This window comes from Pseudopodoces humilis, chromosome 1 (assembly GCF_049639895.1).
Source record: "Pseudopodoces humilis isolate 2021_Gansu_Grassland_sample_001 chromosome 1, ASM4963989v1, whole genome shotgun sequence".
Lineage (NCBI taxonomy): Eukaryota > Metazoa > Chordata > Aves > Passeriformes > Paridae > Pseudopodoces > Pseudopodoces humilis.
The window spans coordinates 147054908-147076827 of NC_142200.1; the positions used below are offsets into that span (position 1 = coordinate 147054908).

A 21920-nucleotide genomic window follows, 5' to 3' on the forward strand; every position below is an offset into this window, starting at 1 on the left:
ACTGGGCTTTGTTTTTAAGCTCCCTTTAAAACTATGCAATTACAACCTACACCTGGCATTACCTGATCTCACGGAGCTGGGTGGTGGAGGTGAGGCAGTCACTGGCCTAACAATGGGACACTAAACATAAAATTGAATATAAGATGGAATAACACAATAAAAATTCTGTAAACCCACATTACTGAACTAGTGCAGTCCCCTGTGGAACACTGCTGGATTCATTGGTGTGTAGTACATGGCTGGGTGACCGCACAGTCGCTTTCTTTCATCTGATGCTCCTTTGAGCCTCTCTACTCTCAACCCAACAACATCCTTAAACAGCACTTACAAAAGCCAAAAACCCCTTAGTCCTGAGCCTCTGAATCAAGTTGTCCAGTGGGTTCAAAAGCTTCAGAACAAGACAGATACACACTGCTAAACCAATGGACAAGCCAAGCAACAAAACATGAGTTTCAATGGCTTGTGCAACTAATGACTACATATATCAGTATTTCCTGTGCAACAAAGGTATTATGCTATAATTTCTTATAGTTAACAAATCCAAGTACTAAAGGGATACAAAAGAAATTACATCTGACATAATAGTTAATTAAAAACCACCTATGAGACAGCTTTAGAAAATTCCAGAGGGGGAATGATGTTTCAAAATGTAATGTTGGATCTGAAGAAGTCAAAAAGAGCTTTATCTTCGGCTTCATCAGGCTCTGGATCAGACCCTTAAAATAGTTCTGGAAATGCTCCAGAAGACTTATTTCAGCTACATTTAAGCTCTGTGCTTTGCAGCTATTCAGTAATTTTCTCTGTTAGTGTTAAACTGTCCAGGGAACTTTTCTGCTCGTAAACAAATCTTCCATCTCCCTTCTGTCGCTTTTACATCGACACTGCATCACTGACTTCAATAAACAGTCTCCTGATTCACCCTGTTATGAGACACTGATCAGAATTAGGCACCAGAGATGTGTCTAAAAGCCTTGGTTTCAGGTTCTGAACATCACTTAGACTAATTAATAAAAGAAAACCACAGCCCAGAATATTTCAATGTTTTTGGATCACAGCCTCATACACAGACACTTGCTTTGCTCCCAGGAGTCTACAACCATCATTTTGGGGAGTTTTTTTAGTATTATTATTATTTTGAGGGTCTTTTATGCCATTCTCCATAGCTGTGCAAAAATCAGCGATCTATGACCCAGTGCAGTGTTCCCAGGTTCTTTCTGGCCTGTCCTAAGAAGCAGCTAAAAAGCTTTACTGGGTTCTGACTATTGAGCATACAACACTCAGAGCAGGACCTGCCAGCCAGCCCTCAAGTTTCACCAGGCAGGGAAAACCCCAAGAAACCTTTAATCAAAAGAACAATTTTCCCCAGAGGTAACAGCACTTGAGGAGCAGAACTGTGTTTCACAACTGGCAGAAAAAGCAAGTTGTTCAAGCCAGGGCATCTGTACACCTTGCAGGTGCTTGCTCTGACACCGTGTGGACGCAACAAAACTTTTGGGAGTTGTCAAGTTGAGCAACTTCATAGAAAAGCAAACTCAGCATCACTCAGGCAAAATTTCCACTGAGCACAAGGGAACCCAAGAAACCAGGGATTTTCTTAGGAAAATTTCTACCCCAATTTCATCCTCCCATGAAGGATCCAGAGTCTCAATTCAAAGCTGCCTGAATCCAGCAGGAGCATGATGGACCTACAAGAAATTTGTTCTAGAAGCACTCAAGTACTTCTCAGATAAAGTACTACTACAGAAGTGTCATAAAATGGAGGGACAAGGGAAAAAAAGCACAGAAAGGATTAATTTTGTCTTTATCTTCCCTTATTCATATGATAATTCTTTTTTTAAAATTATTCCTTGTAGCTATGACGTATGGTTTCATAACAACTATTTACTTTTCTCCCTTTATCTAACAGCTGTCTGCTGAGAAAGATGGAAAAATAAACCAAACATGTTAAAACCAAAAGAAACTATTCATATGCCATGTATAATTGCAGGCTATATTTAAGTCTTTGTACATTATCGTTCAAATTATATTTAGTTTCAACAGGAGGGGAAAAAAAAAATCCCCCTTACTTTCTAAAATTAGCAACAGAATTTGTATATTGTTTTCCAAATCCAACTGCTTTTCCCCAGAAACTTTTGCCAGGGAATAATTAATATCTGGAGACAGGGAATCTGCCTAGATCAGATGTATTTTGACATTGGCCCACTAACGGTCACCTAGAGCGAAAACCGGGGGAAGTCCTCGGGGAAAGGGCTGTGTAAATCTGGATTAGCTCTGCTGGAGTCGAACAAATCGATCTGGATTTACGGCAGCAGAGCCGAGGAGAGGACTCATCCCTCCGTTTGATGGACGCGGGGAAGGGAAGGGCTGCGAGGACCTCGGCAAAGCCGGGGAGTTCCGCCGAAGGGGCGATTCCCGAGGGAGCCGGGGCTCTCCGCGGAGCGGCTCAACGGGAACCACGCTCGCATCGAGCCCGATCAGACTTCTCGGCGTGAGACGCTGTCGAAAAGAGATACGGGGAGGGGGAAAAAAAACCCAAAAAAACTTAAAAATTGTTAAGATACTTGCAGTGCTTTGCAGACCGTCTCGCTGCAGACACGGCTGGCAGAGCCTTTGCCCCGCCGGCAGCTGCGGGACACAGCGCGGTGCCGGAGGCTGGGGATGAGGCTGGGGATCGGGATGGGGAAAGGGATGGGGAGAAGGATGGGGATGGGGATGGGGATGGGGCTGGGGATCGGGATGGGGATAGGGCTGGGGATCGGGATGGGGATAGGGCTGTGGATGTGGCTGGGCAGAGGGATGGGGATCGGGATGGGGATGAGGCTGGGGATCGGGCTGGGGATCGGGATGGGGATCGGGCTGGGGAGAGGGACGAGGATCGGGCTGGGGATGAGGCTGGGCAGAGGGATGGGGATCTGGCTGGGGATGAGGCTGGGGAGCGGGCTGGGTATCGGGCTGGGGATGGGGCTGGGAATCGGGCTGGGGATCAGGCTGGGGATCGGGCTGGGGATGAAGCTGGGGAGCGGGATGGGGATCGGGCTGGGGATCGGGCTGGGGACGCAGAGGAGGCGATGTGCTCGACCCCGTGAAGGGAGAGAGGGCGGCCGCGTCACGTCTCGCTGGCTGGACTAATATGGGGAGCAGCGACAGCCAGAAATCCGTCCGGAAGGAAAGGACAACCTCTGTAACACGAGAGCGAAACGGGGAACAGGAACACACCCGAGGGGGTTTTGGAGGGTTTAGGGCTTCCGAGAGGATGGCACTGCCGGCTGCATCCGGGGGGGCAGGCACAGGAGCAAGTTTAGGGCAGGAGCGTCCCTTCCCCACAGCACTCAGCTCTATTAAACGCGGCATAATTACCCTGTTATAATCAGGCAGGTATTTTAAAGAGGCTTTAGTGTGATTTTATAATTGTGCATTATGTAACGTGCTACCAGCGTGTCAGGCCTCAGACAACACCAAGTGCCTGTCTGCAGGTCAGGCTGTAACACTTTAATGATGCTCCTTTCTCCTCTCCCCTAAAGCCTCCTGCTAACACTGCTCTGCCTAAACCTCTGCCCACTTCTGGTGGCTGCCTCACAGGTTAAAACAAAAACTTCATGACAGAATTGCTCCTCTTTTTGAGCTTTACACCATGGGAAGGGAGCCTTTTTTTTTTTTTTTCATCACTTTAAAGTTCATTTCCCAGGGGGAGTGCCTGACCTTGCAGCAGGGATGTTCCTCAGAGGACCGGAATGGGCTGGCGTTGGGGCACAAAATCTGATCTGGCTCCTACAGGGGGAATTTTTACTCACTGGAAATAACCAGAAGTGATCCCTCTGTGATGTTCTGTTTTGGTTTCCCAGGACCAAGATTCTCCTAAACCTGAAGCAAAGCTTGTAAGACCCAACGTGCTTCAAGGCAGCTGGGAGCACCAGTGGCGTATTCAGCCTCTAACAGAACTGTTCTTTTTAGGGGGTATAAGTGACCATTTCATTATGCTAAGGAAAAAAAACATAGAAAAATCACTTTAGAAGTAATGCAGTCTTTAAGAATGGATTTTGGTTTAAAAAGTTAGTCTCTATCTTCAGCTAATGGGTCTTAAAAAGGAATTGCCCATAGACAAGTATTTCTATGACTTTGTATCACACAGATTGTTTTGTTTTGTTTTCTCTGAAGACTTAAAATCAACAGGGAAAAAAACTCAGCCACAACTTCCACCTCCCAAAACCCCTTGGAAACCCTAAAATCTGGATTTGTGTTGACAATCAACCTTCAATTGCCATGAATACTGAAAAAGACTCATTTCTTCCAACACACCTTAATTGTGCCTATAGTCTTCATTCAATCACCTAACTTTTATACACTTGCAAATCAAATTAGTTAAACTTTTTTAGATATTCTATACTAGAGTTGGATTAAAATTGACAAAGTACAAGTTGCAGATATCTTTAAACAATAACTTGAAAGCAGAGCAGTTTTAGTACCTTAGGAATCCAGCAAGCTTTAAAAAGAATCTACAACCTGTTGGCAGGGCTCTCAGAACTGCAGTGAAAAACTAAAGTTTAGCAAACTGGGAAAACTCAATTCAAGCCAGGAGATGAAATAAATAATCCAGTAAAGTATGGACTTATTTTTTTCCATGACATAAAAGAAAGCATCTAATTTTATAATTAAATAAAAAAGGGTAAAGAGAAAACTTGAAGCTTAATAGAACTTTTAATTTTTTCTACATGTTTTGGTACAACAGTATTATTTGATGTGTCAAATCTCTACATTCAAAAAGCTCTTGCAATATGATGATAAAAATAAAAGGCCATTCTTGTTATGCAGTACAGTGATTAACAAAGGCTTTGTTCAACAATAAGAGCAGTGAGGTATGTTTCTGTCATGAAAGGTAAGGGATCTTTTGACACCGATGAAAACTTTGCACTTTAATGATTCACAAGGTGATCTCCTGGTGGGAGGCCAAACTACACCTCCTCAAAGGTGGGAGTGTGAGAAGAGAGGGAATTTTTGTGGTTCATTTGCCGACTTTCATGGGAATTTTCCTCTGTGAACTCTGACTGATTAGAAACCTGAAAAGGAGGGGCACAAACAGTGGTCGTGACAGCTGGTACAGCATGAATTTAACAAAATCACTGTCCTGAGCCAGCTGAGGGACTGGGACAGGGAATAACTTTAATAAATGCGTTCTTATTCTTCTCCCAAGCTGAAATCTGGGATCTCACTCACTACAAATGGACAGCCCTGAGCTGGTAACACCAGCTCCAGAATTATTGGGAAATAAATAAGGAAATACAATTCTAAGGGAAAGAAGATACATTTGCAAAGGTGAAGATATCGCCTGCAGCTGCATGGAAAGGAAGACATTGTGTATATAACAGAGCAAAAGGATCCTACACAAAAAAGTTTCTGAACTACCTGGATCTTTTCAGTGACACAAAAACTGCCAGAAGGAGAGAGGATTTAGGGACATTCCAGTTCTGGAAAAGTTTTCTTTTCCTCATTATTAGTAACTCTAATTACTTTGAAAGAAGAGCAATGAGATAAATCCTGTAGAGCCAGAAATGTGACCTGATTTCCGTCCTGATTTAGAAATTGTCACTCTGCAAGAGAAACCCAAAGAGACAGAGCCAGGTCAAAGTGGGCTCCTCAGTTTGGTCTGCAGAGTAAATAATAAACCAAGATCAATAGAAATATAACCAGGTTTTCCTTTTGGTAGGTGTTCATAAGGACGATCCCTTTTAAAGGATAAATAAACACATGTTTATCTGGACTGGTTGCAATCACCCATTACACCATGGAACAGATATTCACTACAAGCAAGCAGAAATATACCAAACAGACTTCATGCATTTTGCTCCAGGTTAGGTGGTGAAAGGGAGAAACAATGACAGAACTCCAGCAATAAATTGCTTTATACCATGTTTAAAGGTCCTACATCAAGACAATATGTAAACACAAAACTGAAATTTAAGTGGATATTTAAGGCGATGCTGCTTCTATGTTACCAAAGTTCTATTTAAGAGAACTGAGAAATTAGTTGTTGTCACCTTTTAACACTCAGGTCTATAATTTTCTAGAGTAAATCTTGAGCACCATCAGAGACAACTTACAAGGTAGAAATTTTCAGGAAGAGCTGAGCACCCACCTTCTGAAAACAACAGGTCCCCTCTATGTTTTTCAAGTTGAGCTTTCAAAAACTAAGGCACTAAAGGTGATAATAAGTTGATAATAAGTTCATTCTGAAAAGCAGGAGTAGGATCTCTGAATGACCACCAACATGTTTTAATATGCCAATATTAATACCCAAAATGTTCTTTATTCCTATACATGCACAAAGGATTCCTTCAAGACACCAAAGAGAGAAAGGTAATGAGAAGTTAAACCAATCCCTATTTAACATCATAAATAGGATATTTAAAGAAACTAAAAGTAGCTGTATTTCATTAATCTCCCAGTCAGGATGACATTTCCTATCAGTAAATTTTTAAACATAATTTTGACAACGCATTTAAATCAAGAACACAGCAACTACTCAACCTTTTCCTGTAACATGTAAAGGTCTTGGCAGCTGGGAGCTGGTGCCACAGGTGTTAGTCCATCACAGCAAGAACTGAGGCTACTTTCTGGTTCAAGCCAGGAATAAAATGCTCTCAACTCTGTTGCAGTTTTAAAGTCTGTACCCATGAGCTGTCATTCAGAGTCACAAAGTCTCATGGTCTACATACCCCCTTCATGGTCAAGGTATTTAGGCTACATACCCAATGATGCAACTGAATACCTTTGTGACCTCTGACGAATGATTGAGGGCATGAAACAGGATCCGTTCCCTGCCACACTGTACAGAGTCCTGGCATGCTTTAAATCTGCAGGGCTCCTTGCAGCACAAACCACTTCTGTGTGAGAACTCCGGCTTTAGAAGCTGACCCTTGGTGTTTGTAAAACCCTCAGAGCCTCAGACAGAAGAGCAAAGCTGCACTATGGATGATTCAGAGTGAGCGGCAAGAACTGAGAAAAACCGTATTACAACATCCAACTCCAATCATGAGCAAGTTCAGTAAAACATTAATCTGTGATTATTTCTGGCAGTACTGTGATCTGCCCCCTACCAAAGTTACATAAACTCCACTACTCAAGGCTGAGACCTTTTGGCACATTAATCTAAAAATACCACAACTTCCATTGCTTACGTGTTGAGACATTTGCCCCAAAAACACATGACATTTTTTATTGAGGACCCTGTGTCTCTGAAACTGTCAACCACATTTTCCACTTAAAAAAAGACTATACCAGAATAAAAAAATATTAACAAAACCAGTGGACATCACTCCAATTCCAGTTGTATCATTCCCATCTTATCCTGTCTCTGGGCTCCCTTCAATGTTTTCGGAACCAGGAGTCTCATCAAGGCAATGCACCCAAAGCAGCAGAAGCGACACTTCCAAAACCACCACTTCCTTGGTCCATCAGAGCAAGAGGGTTTCACTCCTCACTGCCTCACAGCTCTGACCTTTCCAATTCTCTGCCACCATAAGCTTATAGGATCTGCTGGATCCATCTGTGTCTCCACCTGGTCTGCTTCCCCACGCCAAAAGGACGGATCAAACATACGTGTCTGAAAACACATCCCTGCTTTTTCTTCATACAACCCAGGGGGGGAACTCCTCGCTGGTTTAAGATGATAGGAAGTCTCCGAGACCACTTCTGCCAAACCCCAAAATCCTGGGAAATTACAGCAAAATGAACTTCAGCACCTTGGACAGGACACACAGACAGAAAATCGCCGAAATCGGCTCATTGGTCCCGAAAATGCTGTGCCTGGACATGACCCCCTAGGACACATCTGTGGGCCTGCTTATTTTTAGTATTGACAAATCCTCTTTGAATCACTGTGTTTATTCCACCATCCGCCCTGTGTTTTGGGAAGAGCTGCTCGCCAGGCCGGCGGTGGGAGAAATCGGGGCCACCAACTCCAGATCCAAGGCTTGTCTGCAGGAGCAGCCACTGCCCCACTTGTGACTGGAAAAGCTTGGCTCAAGCACTCACAAGGCTCAGCTCACCCTCTGCATGGCAAAATGAGACCTGTTGCCATAGATGTGCCTGGCTTGTGTATTTCTTTGCTTTTTAGAAGCTCGTCTCCACCTCCTCCACCCAAATCTCCAAGAAAAATAAAATTGAAAGGTCTGATTTATTCCCATTGCAGCCACACTTCGATTGCATAAGTTTTGCTTTAATTTAGCTTTCATTCTCTCTCACAGTGCTCCCAGTGTGTCACTGTTCCCCTCAGGGTTGCCTCGATAAAATCATGATCACCTTGCTGAAGTGCAGCAGAGCTCTCCCCGATTTGCTTTTATTTACATGAGCCAAGTCAAGTTTTTAATTTGTGCTGGTAAAAACTCCCAATTTTTAAAGCAAAGGTGTTCTACAAACAGATTGGACGTGCTCGGTGCCATTAAGAAACACACTTAAAATATGTCAGATCCTACAACAAGTAATACCAGTAACACCCTTGCCATACAGAAGAACAATTCGTTTCCCCTGCCACCACAGTAATAACCATTCCAGCTCATTTCTTCCCTTCAACACCTGCCACTACATTTCCACTCCAACACATCTGACACCACATAACATCAACTGAACAATCGCAGAGTATTTTCTGTGTTCTTCCCGGCACTTCTGGGTGCGGGGGCAAGACGGAAACTAAACCGGTTCTCTGCCAGAATTACCTTTAAAGAGCAATACACATCTATATCTATAAGATTTTATATCCTCTGCTTCCACAGCCCAGGGCAAGCTTTGCTGTGCCAACTTCCCTCTGCTCCAGCCCCGCTCCCTCTCTGCCGCCCTGCTCGGACGGGACGGTCGCGGTGCCGGGGAGGGAAACTTTGGGGAAGGGAAAACCCCGGCACTACTCATTCCTCCTCCTCGACACGCTCTGAACCGGGCATCCTTTCCGCTCCTTTCTTCCCCGTTATTTATTTTTTTTTTTTCTTTTATTACCATTTTATTAACAAGCAAACAAAATAAAAAGAGAGAAACTTACATTGGTTTATTTAATTTTTCCTGCTAAACCAAGAGTCCCAGAGCCACTTCATTGTATCCACAGAGTTTTAGTCCGCGAGCGGTGCCGTCCCGCGGGGAGGAAGGGCCGGGCTGCCGTGCGCGGAGCGCGCTGCCCGCCCGCCGCCGAGCGCGCATGGCTCGGAGCCGCCGCGCCGTCTGTGCGGCTGCCGCGGCAGGGGAGCGGAGCCAGCGCAGCCCCGGCCGGGCGGGCGGGCGGCGGGGGGGAGCGGGGAGGGATGGAGGGAGGGATAGAGGGAGGGATGGAGGGATGGATGGAGGGAGGGATGGAGGCGCCGCCCGCCCCGCCGAGCGCAGGAGGGGCGGCCCCGCAGCGCCCCCTGCCGCCGGTGGGAGCGGGGGAGGAGAGCGGGGAACGCGGCCCGGGAAATCCGGAGGGAGGAGCGGCGGGGAAGGAGAAATGATGGCAGAGAAATGATGGGGAGGAAGGAAGGAAGGATGAGAAGGGCTGAGAAGATGGGAGGGACGGGGAGGAGGAGGAGGATGAAAAAGGCACCGTGAAACGGGACGATGCACTGCTAAAATCATAGACTTGTTTAGTTTGGCAACGGGAAGCACGGTGAGTGGAGCAATATTATCATAAACTCGTTTAGTTTGGAAAATACCTCCAAGATGATCAAGTCGAACTCTTAAACCAGCGTAGCCAAGTCCATCGCTAAGCCCCGTCCCCAAGTGCCACATCTGGTGCCATGCTCTAGGGATGGGATGGATAGGATGGATAGGTGGGATGGATGTGACTGGGGAGAAAGGTGGGACAGGGGAAGGAGAGAGGGTGAAGCTGCAGTGGAAGCTGGGGGTTGCCACGGGGGCCTTGGAGAGAGGATTTAATCAGGGCTGAGGACAGAGGGGAGAGAAGGGGCACTGTCAGCAGGACACAGCAAGGGGTTCCTCAGCGCACAGAGGGAGGAGGGAGGTGTGAGCAGTGCCAAAGCTGGACCCTCTGATCGCCCCCAACCAAACCCCACTGCTCCTGCAGCTGCCTGACCCAGAGCCTCTGGCCTCAAGGAACAGATCCCTGGATCATGGTTACAGGACAGAAATTCTGATGAGTGAGAACAGCAACTTTTACCCAAAATAAGCTACCCAGAAGTGACTGGCAAGATCATAGATGGATAGGTGAAGAGAGGAGTGGTAAGGATTTCCCAGCCACGTGAAGTATTCAGGGTAGTAAAAGTGAAAGAAACTTCTGAAAAACTGAAAAAAAAAAACCAACCCTCAAGTTACTGAGGTAAAACAGCAAACAGGGGAGGCTGGCATTGTTTTACTGACTCAGTGATGTGTGGGGAAGTGTCTGCTGCCACTCTGGAAAGAGAGTGTGGAGCTGTAACAAATACTCAGCTGAAAGCAGCTCAGGAAAAGGTGGTGGGAAAAGAGCAGATCATTGAGGAAAAACCTGAGGGGCTGCAGTGGCTCTGGGAAGGCAGCTGCTCACTCAGGAAGAGTGGACAACTGAGGAAGAGCAGGTGTCTGCTCAAGGACAAGCTCATGCTCAAGGGAATTATCAACTGAGTGAATAAAAAGGTGCAAAGATTCTGGAAATGCAGGAAATGATGGAGTGTATCATAGGGAAGAGGAGAGAAGGAGCTGAGAAGAGGAGGTCAGGGACTGGAAAAAGATTACAAACAAAAGGAGAGGGAGGGAAATGAAGACCAAGAAAGGCAGAAAAAGACAGACCTGGGGAACAGAGCCTGTGAACCCTTAGAGCAGTACAGAGAGATGTGAAAGGCAGAAGACAAATCCTCAAATTTAACCTCTCAACATGAGGCTGAAGAGTGGCTGCTCAAAGGGAAGCAGGTTCTCATGAGGACCTGAAGAGATTATGGAGTGGGCACATCTTCAACCCCATAAATGCAAATGGAAAGTCCTTGGCATCTCAGCCACTGTGCCAACACACCTCTGCAGGACATCTCTAATTTACAAAAGCAACAATCATCTTTTCAGTGATTTTTAGTGGATTTCCAACATAATTTTAAAGTTCAATCAAAAAAAGAATTCACACCAGAGTGAAAAATCTGCGCAAGGATGGCTGCTGGGGTCAGCCTGCTCATCCCAGAAGCTGAGCTCTGCTGGAAATCCTCCTCACTGGGTTGATGATCCCACCCTATCAGTGCTCTCTGCACCCAAAAATACCTCCAGTTCTTGGGGAACAGAACCAGCATCCTTGGAGGGGGATGCTCAGACTTTCAGAAATTCCTGTCTTGGAACCATGACATCAAAGAATGGCATTTCTTGCCCCAAACAGCTAAAAAATACTATGATGAGGTAGTTAGGCTTATACAGAGAGAATACATGTGAACCTACTGCTTCTTCCTATGAAGGAGGAGTAAATTTAATGGTTGGACTCAATGATCTTGGAGGTCTTTTCTAGCTCCAATGGCTTTATGATCCATAGGCTGCAGCACAGGGCCCTGTGCTGATGACACAAGAGGTGCTGATGTGTGTTTTGGGGCTGAGCAAGGGAATTTTTATTTTATATAATGTATACTATTATATATTAAAATATTTTTTGTATTCACTTCCATCCCATTCTTAGTCCAGTCACAGTTTATGAATGAAGGTCCTCTGTCCTTCCTTCAGAACCACAAGAGCAGTGATCTCGAGCTGATGAGCCAGCAGCATCTCAGAGTCACAGATTCAGTAGCACAGCCAGGGAAAAGCCACAAAATTTCACTTAATATCCCATCCACTGGGCCTGAATAATTTCTTCTCTTTCTTTTGCAGTCCATAAGAGTATTCTTCTGTGAATTTTTAAATCTACTGCTTTTTTTACAGAGGGAGGAAACACTGTTAAAACCTTGTTGAAGCACCAGGATGACCCATCTGTTTCATGTGTCTTTACAAATACAGAAATTACTCATAATACTAGAAAATCCTCAATCCTGTGATAATGAAGTCAGCTCAGTCTGAACTCAGCTTAGAGAGAAAAACAGCAATATTTACAAAGAAAATAAATCAGATTAATAAAAGGTAGGAAGAAGTACAAGAGAACAAAAGCTACTTTTTAAAGTTCTTCCATGCCAGGAGCAGGACTGATATGGTTCTCTCATTTTCTACCCCCCAAAAAAAGAAACCCTTCCCCCACTTTTCAAGCATTTATGTGCTATTTTGGTTCTTTTTTAATTGCCTCTCCTCAGAAGACACAGAAACGTAACCCAGGAGCACACAATGAAAGCAGCATCTCCAAATCCCACAGCAAGAGGGGAACACCCTTGGCACAGGAGACCTCATAATGCAAACACTAATCATGAAGGAGCCATGCTAATTGGAACCCCATAGACAGGTTGATCAGAGAGAGAAAAATTGATTAAACCTGTGCTGCCGAGCCAAAATCCTCCTCTCTGCAAGAAGCAGTCAGGTAATGCTGGCTTACTGAATGTCTGAAAAAGTTTGGGGAAGTCAGCTGAAACCTAATAAATGTGCATGTCAGGTGGGAGTAAGCACCAGCAGTAAAAAACAAATACTATGGGAGATCAGTTGGTGTCACCTTTATCTTCACTTCTCTCCAAAAAATAGCTTTTCCTTCACAAAGTGAGCATTCTTAACGGGGTTGTAGACAGAAGTGCTGGTTGCAAAGATCCATTTGTTCTCCCAAAGACGCTCATAAAGCCTTTCTTTTAGCCCATAGCCCTTCACATTTGTCACAGCCTTTTTAAGGAAATAAAGAGTCTGAAAAATATGCAGTTCTTGAAAGCCTGAGTTTGGGGAAAAATTTTAGTTTAAAGCAGATTCTGTATTTTTTTCCTTGAAAAAAGCTAGCAAACAAAAAAAAAAGTTTAGAAGTGCTTTTTTCTTGCACATCTCAACTTGGCAAAAAAGAAAAGGAAGTATTTTCCTTTGCAATTTCAAAGGTTCCTCCATGCCCTCCCACCTTGCTAGCACTCAGTGGAGTGCTTTTGCTTTCCACAGACCTTGACTTTTTATAAACCCTTTTACTACCTGGGATAAGTGCTGTGAGAAGCTCCTTTAGCTTCTTTAGGCCGTCGCACACAAAATTCAGTTTAGCCAACACTTCCCTCTACTGGGAGAGAAAAATACTGTCATTTGTTTTAATTCCCTTTGAAATAAAGGGAGAGACCAGGGTAACAAGGGGCTTGCCTGTCCAAAGCTGGGAGATCTGGGGGCAGGTGGGATGAAGAACGGGCAATACATTGTTCTTTTATTAACCAGGCAAAAGAGGTTTGGACACCCCGTATTGATTCCCCTTCGAGGAGGACACCCACAAATTCCCTCCACTGATGGTTTTCCCAGCCTCACTGAGAGGGAACAAACAAACCAGCAGGGCTGGGACCACCCCCAGCCCCACCACACCATGCTAAGTAATAAACAAGGCCAATAATAAGGAATAAACAAGACCAAGCCGCTATGCCCTGAGTGGATCCCACGCGGAATCGCATCAGGGATGATGCTGAAACTTCATTGTATAACACAGCCTGGGATCTGGGCTTGTTCCTCTCTCTGTAATGAGAGCCCTGAATCCTCCTCATCCCCCCCACTTCACTTCCAATAAGCAAAGAGACCCTGACACAAACCCAGCTGCTGTGTCAGGATACATCTGTATCAGTCTTCAGCGTCTGTCTTTTAATTAAGTGTATCATCCTCACGGAGCAGCTCTCATCAAGCATCCACGGGGAAATCCTGTAACGCCTGGATAAATTGCTACATTTGTTCAATCAGACTCAAAGATATAACCCTAAAGTGAGCTAATCTAATTTAATGGGGGAAAAAATACTACAGTCAGGCAGTGCCTCTGTCAACGACTGTGTCCAAGTGTAAAGAAAGCATTCAGTGCTCTGATAGACATGACAGCACACATCATTAAAGTAAAATTAATTTTCCTCTCACTGAAATGTCTCACCTCTCAAGTCCTTCAAAATTAGGCCACTTTATGTCTAACCAGAAGACAGCTGTATTTTAATTTATAGAGAAGGTTATTCTGGGCTGGGCTGAATTATGACCCATTATCATGCTTTTGCCACTTGTGGCCAGCAGAAATACTTGGTGATTAGGCAGTTCAGAGAGCAGAGGAACTAAGAGGGGAAAAGCATTTACATGGGGTTTAGTGATTAGCAGAGTCAGGCAGAGCTTGAGAGCCCAGAAAATCTTTCTGTGCTTTTTGGAGGAAGCAAAGATATATATCCAAGCAACCCCTTTCCCTACTTCAGGTAAAGCCTCCTAAAAGGGGATGCTCACACTCAGAGCCTTTGAAAAGTGTGAAGTCAAAATTTATTTCCTCCCTTTTGTGCCAAAAGCATGAATTCAAGACACAAATCTTTTTACCCCTGCCACCTCTTTAACAGAGCAACAGAACGAAAAACATCTGATGGAGTCAGTGTAAGCTGGTTGATTGATTGGTTTCAAACACTACCTGCAATCTGTAGTTAGAAACAAGCCTTGAGAAGCATATTTGAGGCACAGCTAACAAGAAAATCCCCACTAGGACTGCAGGGAAATTCCAAGTGATAATTTTCTGCATTTAATACCCTGAAACCCTTTTTTCACTGCAGTCCATCATGTTCTCCTTGCTCTATTTTAACACTAATTAAAGGCAAACTTGCTTCCACTACATTTACTTAATATTTTACATGAGTCATGAACCTTTTCCTTTTTATTCTTTAATTTGAATTTCCTTATTAATTGCAATGCCTATTAGTTTGTATTCAAACTTCACCATTTCAGCTTCTGGGAAGAGCTTGGGGTACAAAGACCTAAGCAATAATGACCACAATGTTTTTCAGCACAAAAACAGTCCCAGGGACATCCTTGGGACTGTTCTAGGCATGTTGATGCTTACCTAGGTCAGATCTTGGGCAAATTGTGGTCACAAGTGGTTAAGTGACTCAGAATTTCTGATAAAAGCTTGACCAATCTGAGGCAAATTAAACTGAACTCTTCTGTTGCTTTTCTTGTACAATTTCCTGTAAGAGCACTAAAGGACAAAGATGATGTAGAAACCTTTCTCTGGTGCTTCTCATTGATCCTTTCATCCTTAAATTAAGTTTTAAATCCAGGGTTTGTAGTCTACTCAGCTCTGACTATCCAAGTTATTTTATTTGCAAAAGTGCCACAGAGCATAAAGATGTGACAATGTTCTCCTCTGAAAAGAGGACAGTGTGAGGACAGCCAGGGAAATGACCATGCTGGGTTAATAGTTGGGCTCCAATCTTAGAGGGCTTTTCCAACATTAATGGTTCTGTGATTCTATGACTGAATTCAGGGATTATCATTATTATTTTTTTCAGTATCTTCAAGCTGACCAGCCTAAGGAGCCCCAGGTGGACATGAGGCCTGCTGTTGAGCTCCTTTAGCTCTGAAACTTTTAGCCTGGTACTGCAAAGAATCATTTAGGTAGGAAAGGACCTCCAGGATCATCAAGCCCAGCTGTTAACCTAATATTGCCAGGTCCATCCCTAAACCCTGTCCCTACATGCCTTATCCACATTTTTCACACTCCTCCAAATGACTTCACCACTTCTCTGGGCAACCTGTTCCAACATCTGAATGCTCCTTTTGTGAAGGAATTTCCCCTAATATCTAATCTAAACCTATCCTGATGCAAGTTGAGGCCATTTCCTCTTGTCCTACTGCTTGTTATCAGGGAGAGGAGGCCAACCCCCACCTGTCTACAACATCCTTCTAGGCACAGCACTGGCAGCAGGTTGGGTAGGGGATCCTGCCCCTCAACCCAGCCCCAGTGAGGCACATCTGGAATGCTGTGTCCAGTTCTGGGTTCCTCAGGACAGCAGGAACATGGAGCTCCTGGAGGAGGCCCAGTGGAAGCTACAAAGTTGATTCAGGGGCTGAAGCATCTCTCTCACAAAGCTGAGGGACCCGGGCCTGTTCAGCCTTGAGAAGAGGTGGTGGGGAGGGGATCTCACACTTGTGTATCAGTATCTGAAGGGAGGTGTCAAGGATGGACCAGGCTCTTCTTGGTAGTGCCAAGAGACTCAGTCTTGAGCAGAGCTCCACAATAAGAAATAATTACCTAATATATGCATGTCTTGGTTTAACCCCAGACAGTAATTGAGCATCACACAGCCACTTGCTCACTCCCCTCAGTGGCATTGAGGAGAGAACTGGAAAACCAAAAATGAGAAAATTCATGGGTTGAGATATAGACAATTTCATAGAAAAAGCAAGAGCTACACATGCAAGCAAAACAAAACAAGGAATTAATTCTACACTCCCCACGGGCAGGCAGGTGTTCAGTCATCCCCAGGAAAGCAGGGCTCCATCACACATAATGGTCACATGTGAAGACAAAAACCATCCTGCTCACAATCCCCCCCATTATTCTTTATTTCCCCCCACGTTATGCACTGAGCATGATGTCATATGGTCCAGAATCCCTTGGTCAGTTAGGGTCAACTGTCCTGGCTGTGTCACCTCCCACTTTTCCATGCACTCCCACTCCCCACACCAGCAAGGCACTGTGAGAAGCAGAAAAGGCCTTGGCTCTGTGCAAACCCTGCTCAGCAATAACAAAAACACCTCCATATTATAAAATCTGTGTCCAGCACAAATCCAAATAGTCCCATACTAGTTACCATGAAGAAAAATTACCCCAGGCAAACACAGCACATTCCACTCCTTGTTCCATATCATTTACATCATGGTCAGGAGATAAAATACCCAAGACAAATTCATTAGCCATGACTTCCCTTCCCATCCTTCAAAACAAACAGATGAGCTGTCTGAGTGACCAGAGCCCAAGACTTTCACACAGAGGGTATGAAACCTGGTCTGAACGCATGTGAGAGGGGTGTGTAGGGTGCCAAGCAGAGCCCCCATCATCTCACTGGAGTCCTCTGCTGTGAAGAGGCTTCAGTCCCAGCAGTAAAATCTTCTGGTGGTGGCAATGTGGCCAGAGAGTCCCATCAATGGTCAGAGTAGTTTTCTTAACAAGGTCTGCACCGCAAGGTTCTTTGTGTTCATTTATTCCATGACTTTGGGCTCCATCAGTCACAATGGCCACTCAGGACAGGAGGAGTGGTGGGTCACACTGAGTTACTGGGCACCAAAGCTGTCTCAGGCCATGTCACTCTGCTCTTTCACTGCTGCTTTCAGTGCTTTTCCTCCACTGGTCCATGTGGCTCCTGGTACAGTGATTCCTGCAACATGCAACTATGGCTTACAGCATTTAGAGGTGCATCCATAACAATCTCGTGGTTCTTTGGGGCCAGGTTACAGGGTTTGGCACTGCAATGAACTCCTCCCCTCATCCCCAGCCTGGCTGTACAAGGAGTTCCTGCTATGGTCCCCATCCTAATCCTCCATGGCTGCAGGGACCTGCTCCTCAATGTCATCCTCACCACAGGTTTCAGGGGCCTCTCTGCTTCCCCTCCTCCAGAGCGGTGTTCCACCCATGGGAAACAGTTCCACCCAAACTTCTCTAATACAGATCCTTCCCACAGGCTGCAGCTCTTCACAAATGTGACAATCCTCACAGGTTCACAGCCTCCTTCAGGCATTAACCTGCTCCAGGACATGCCTGCTCCAGCACAAGCTCCTCCAGGGGATGCCTGCTGCATCATGGGCTCATCCACAGTTCACAGTCCCTTTGACTGGAGGTGACACTCGGAGTCCCAGCCTGTCCAGTCCAGCAGCACAGACACACCAGTGATGCCCTGACCATCTGCCAGCCCAGGCACATCACCAGGGCTGTTATCAATACCTGCCCAGGCACAGCAGAGTACCTTGATCAGCAATTGCAAAAATGAGCCACTAACAAGGCTCTAATACATAGCCAGGCAAGTGAGCCCCATGGCAAGCACAGGAGCCTGCCAATTAGTATCTAAATGGTAGTAACAGCTTTTAAATCAATTAGCACATTTCAATCAAATCTCTCATTGTCTCTAACCCTTCAAGCTGCACATTGAGCATGACAAAAATTCTGTTGTGGTTTAATCCCAGGCAGCCACTCAGTCACTCCCCCACCAGCAGGATCAGGGAGAGAACCAGAAGAGAAAAAATATGAGAAAACTCATGGGTGGAGATAAAGACAGTCTAAAAGGTAAAGCAAAAGCCACACACAAATCAGAGCAAGGAATTCATTCAACACTTCCATAGGCAGACGTTCAGCCATCTTCAGGAGAGCAGGGTCCCATCACACATAGCAGTTACTTGGGAAGACAAAAGCCATCACCCCAAACATGCCCCCTTTTTATTTAGTGAGTATAATATTATGTGGTGTGGAGTTATCTCTTTGTTCAGATGGGGTCAGATGTCCCAGCTGTGTCTCCTCCCAGCTTCTCAAGCACCCCCAGACCTCTCAGCAGTGTGGCAGTACAAGAAACAGAGAAGGCCTTGGTGCTGTGCAAGTGCTACTCAGCAATATCCAAATCATCTCCAGATTACCAATACTGTGTTCAGCACTAATCTAAAATTTAGTCCCATACTAGTTACTGTGAAGAAAATTAACTCTTCCCAGGCAAAAATCAGCACAATTCACCAGCTACATCTGTGTAAGAGGTGAAAATTCAAACATTAACCATCACATCTTTGGGCTTCCTGCTTCTCTTTGATCTGTTTGCCAGCAGCCTGCAAACTTCTCACCCTCTCCTGCTTACTCCCTACTCCTATTTTTATATTTACCTCACATCCCACCACCAATTTTCCCCTCATCTCCATTTATGCAGAAAGTAGTTTTAGACCAGGCTAGATCTGGCAGCTAATGCAGCAGGCCCAGTTACCTCCTGAGAAAAATTACATTGAAATCCCCAGGTTCTCCAAGCCTCTAGAAGTTCAACCTCTTAAAAACTGAGGAGTCTTTCAAATATTTCTGGTTTGCATCTTTGGAGAAGATCTTATACAAGCCTATAACTACTGAAGGCTTTTAATATTTCATCTTCAATGCAATATCCTTCCTCTGACAGACAGAGCTCTCAGGAACCAGATGCCCTTGACTGGAAATGTCCCATTAAAGCCCACACTGAACCACCATTTCTTGCTTTTCCAAGCTGATCCCTCTGAGTGCAGGGTCAGACCCCAACTGGGTATTGAATATGCTCCTCAGCACAAAGCAAAGTCCTTTTTTTCTCCTCTGCAATGTTTGAGTGCTCTCTCAGAGAGAGTTTGTTTTATTTACTCTTTCATCTATTTTCAAGCATTGATTTGGGAATGGCTGCAAGTGGGATAGGACTGGGGTTTCTGCCAGATTTTTGGAGGGAATTGCTATACTCAACACAAACACAGCCATTCACAGAAAATAACAAAATCCTGGGATATTACTCTGGTCTCCAAAAGAGTTGGGAGACTGAAACAGCCCCCTCTTTCAGAGCATTATGAAGTCCAACAGCAAGAATGGAAGCTAGAAAAGAACTTCCCATCACATTTTAGTTCTCACATATTGCTTTTTCTAACTGATTTTCACTCCTTAGGCCTTTCTGTAAGCATGATCATGTAGAAAAAACAAAAATGACAAATAAAAGCTAATTTCCACATTGTTTAAAATAAAAGTTGAAGAGCAAACATAGATAATACACAGTCAAGAGCTTCTGAATGCAGTGACAATGTGTCCCATTTTTTTTAACATATGGAGTAAGTATATAAGGACTTTCCTAGTAAGAACGGAAACAGGTAAATCATTCCTGTCAGTCCCACCCCAAAAACATACCACAACTCCAAATGTAGTCTCCTTTCACACCTCAAACAGAGTACTAAAGACAAATAAAAGTACAACAACAAAAAATCCATCTCAGAAAAAACAAATGCAGTCATTCCTTTAGAAAGAAAAGATAAAAAATTAAGGACAAACTCTCCAAGCCTACACACGTAGAAAGCCTGGCTGGAACAACCATCATAACAAAAACTACTCTAAAAAATGGAGAAACATACCTACATCTGCACTACTGTCACATTAGATATGGATGACACTACTGGTTTAGAGCACAAGTACCAACAAACCCTAATCCTTACTCCAACAACATCAACCAAACAAAACACACAAAACTTTCCCCCCCAAAAAATAAAAAACACAACAAACACCTACCCCAAACCAGTTCAAAACCAGAACATCAAAAACCCCCACAAAAACACCCCAAAAATCCCACCAACCCCCCAAAAAACAAGCAAAAATCCCAACAACACCCTAAAAAAAAATAAAAAACAAAAAAAAAAACCCAAACAAATAACCACCTGCTAACTACCCACCCCTCTCCTGCCTTATAAATAGTTTGTTTCCTGATTGTTCATCCCTTTCAGCTGGTGCCTGATGGATGAACATGTTAACCCTTTCCTTGCCACACCCAATTAAGCTCCCAACTGTTGGTTCCTGCTCTTCAGCTCCATCCAAGGAGGTGAATACTGGCTGCATACCATCCTGGCTATAACCACTATGCCAGATTCTGCTGTGTTATTGGTTTGTTAGATATAGGAAGGTGTTGACAAGAGCAAAAATGTTGCTTGATTGTTGAGAAAATGCCTCTGTGAGAGGTTTTAATGGCTTCTTCCACTCACATGAAAATAATAAATACAGAAGTGATAGTAAGTAACATTTTCATTGAAGGTACTAAATAAGATTTTATTGTAGCATTAAAGGTGTATCAAGAATCAGTGATTTAGCACTAAAGTCAAGCCCATTTAAATGAAAGGTAAGTTTATGATTTTAACTGTGAGCCTGATTAACTGGGAAACAAATTACCAGATGGAAAATGTTCTCCTTGGTGTTCTCAGGTCAAGAACTGTAACCCCAGCAGAACAAATTACTTTAGTCAAATAAAACCAAACCCACCTTTAAAATATTTTTCAGCACTGACCTGACTTTTCAGTTCATTTCAGTTAAAATAATGGAAAATACCTTTCCACTTTCTGGTGTTACTCTCCCAAAACATATAAATATATAAAGTCTCAGTTAGGAACCATCTCAATCAACTTGATGGGATAAGCAGACACATATTGGAGTATTGGATCTTGCTGTTGTGGGGGAACTTGTGCTTTAAAACCAATAGGGTACAAATGACAAATTTTCCATGTGCATCTTCCGGATTTCCTGTGTGCAAGAGGCCTGGTCCATAGCCATGGGATCATGGCAAGCTTCCACAGGGAAAACTCACCACAGGAAAACTGCAAACTGCACCCTTTTATAGACCTTGGAGGGAGAGTAGTTGATGTTCAGAATAAACCTTGCTCAATATTCTGGTTTAACCCTCACATTTATTCCTTTCTCAGGAACAGACAAGTTTCTCAACTTCCATTTTGCAGGATTGAAGAAACCAGGATTCCAATTTTCTTTCTAAAGGCTTTCTAATTTCCTGTCCATTGTAGAAACCCTTTGAATCTTGTTTGGTTCATATGAATCTTCCTTGAGCACCTCAGAGCTTGTGTGCAGAGGTGCAGCCTCACCAGTGCCTCCTTACCCACCCTGGGCTGTGTCTCAGCTGACAGATCTTCACTTCCACTTCTCTGTTTCAGGATTGCACCATGTTACACATCTCAACCCTTTTGTTTCAGTAGCTGGTCCAGGTCTCCACAGGGATCTGCTGTTTCCATCCTCTGAAAGTGCATGTCTCCATTTGGCCCCCAGTAGAGCACTTCATGCTCTGCCCCTTTACATTCTCTGTGGATACCAGGGGATAAGATTTGCCACATTCTTATTTCTTAGTAAATATATTTCAAACCTTTTTAATTCAGTTTTACACTTTCCTTCAAATCTTTGATTATTTCCCCTCCAAAATGTGTCCCACAGCCCTGGAATATACTTAATTCAGATGAGCAAGTCTCTGCTTGAGCTGCTTGTTACCTCCTTTTCTAATGCAAGTATTAAATTTTAGGTTGGATTTTGTGGATTTTTTCTCTCCTGCACCCTTTCCTGATTTTACAGGCTCTCACAAAATCCTTTGAGAGAGATCAGCAGGTTCATG

The 21920-nt window shown here is 44.2% G+C and overlaps 1 protein-coding gene and 1 long non-coding RNA gene across 2 annotated transcripts in view; both read right to left on the minus strand.

The window, feature by feature from the left end:
- Positions 1-9165, minus strand: part of LOC102107374 (sodium channel protein type 5 subunit alpha) — a 215099-nt gene extending 205934 nt beyond the window's left edge. Inside the window, exon 1 of the mRNA XM_088057681.1 lies at positions 9026-9165. The gene's annotated coding sequence lies outside the window, so the exon portion shown is untranslated. The remainder of the gene's footprint in view (positions 1-9025) is intronic.
- A 2785-nt stretch (positions 9166-11950) lies between these two features.
- Positions 11951-19971, minus strand: LOC148185258 (uncharacterized). The gene is made up of 4 exons (XR_015773210.1): positions 16046-19971; positions 13593-13707; positions 13000-13081; positions 11951-12755 (listed from the first exon to the last, which is right to left on the minus strand). It is a non-coding gene; the product is annotated as an uncharacterized LOC148185258 (long non-coding RNA).
- Between the last annotated feature and the right edge of the window lie 1949 nt (positions 19972-21920).